At 31.1% G+C, this 1,082-nt stretch overlaps 1 non-coding gene across 1 annotated transcript; it reads left to right on the top strand.

The window, feature by feature from the left end:
- The first annotated feature begins 679 nt into the window (after positions 1 to 679).
- Positions 680 to 751, top strand: TRNAH-GUG. Its single transcript has one exon. It is a non-coding gene; the product is annotated as a tRNA-His (tRNA).
- The last annotated feature ends 331 nt before the right edge of the window (positions 752 to 1,082 follow it).

A 1,082-nucleotide genomic window follows, 5' to 3' on the forward strand; every position in this document is an offset into this window, starting at 1 on the left:
TTATATGTAAATCGGGTTAGGTTTGGTTAACCCAAATTTTTATTCAATCCTAGACCTAACACAACCCAAGAAAATAGAAAAAATTCAACGAAACCCAATAAAAAAAACAAAAATAATCCAACTCAACCCTTATAATTCAGATTGAATGGTCCAAATGTTCAGGTTGTCGGGTTATTTAAACACCCCTAAACTCCATAAACATATGAACTCTAGACATCTTATCTCAATTAAACATCCCAAACAGTTCCTTAATATGCTTATTTATAATATGTCAATTTGACTGCAATTTAGTTATTTATAGTATTGTCAAAATGAACATGGTACTCGTACTATCAATCTCACCGCCAGAGATTTGATTACTCCAGTGCATGTTGTTAAATGAAAATTAAGGTATTATAACTTTTAAAAATAATTCTCACATCAAGTCATATCCGTCCATTGAAAAAGCCTTGCGATGTGAAAACTTAAATATTAGCCGGCTATAAAGTTAAGAATTCAAGGTACTCGAGTGCAATTTTGGAGTGATAATTGGCATGATATAACGGTCAGCAAGATTCTTGATGTTGATTTATATCCCCTGTTTTTAAAATGTAGCCTTGGGCATTTTGGTCATTTCATTTTGGCTACAAGTTTAGGCATTAATAGACTTAATTAAAATATAAGAATACAAAGAAATCAAGTGGCTGTAGTTTAGTGGTGAGAATTCCACGTTGTGGCCGTGGAGACCTGGGCTCGAATCCCAGCAGCCACATTTATTTTGCTATTTTGTTTGAAGTTCGATTCCCCCACCCTACACTTTAATTACAATACCCAAATTTTTGTTGAAGCTCAATTTTGCGTGAACATTGGAAAGGGAACCAAAACTCCATTTGGTTTTTGTTTATTTATTTTTAATCCATCATATTTTCCACTTCATCTTAAGGAAAAGAAATTAATGAAATATATATATATTTTTAATATTTTTAAGTTTAAAATGCATTGAAGTATGTTTTAAATTTAGATGTATAATTCAAATCTACAACTCATGCACACTGCATCGTTGCATAATTAAAATGTATCTTTAAATTTAAAATATCACTTCA

Source organism: Benincasa hispida, chromosome 9 (assembly GCF_009727055.1).
Source record: "Benincasa hispida cultivar B227 chromosome 9, ASM972705v1, whole genome shotgun sequence".
Lineage (NCBI taxonomy): Eukaryota > Viridiplantae > Streptophyta > Magnoliopsida > Cucurbitales > Cucurbitaceae > Benincasa > Benincasa hispida.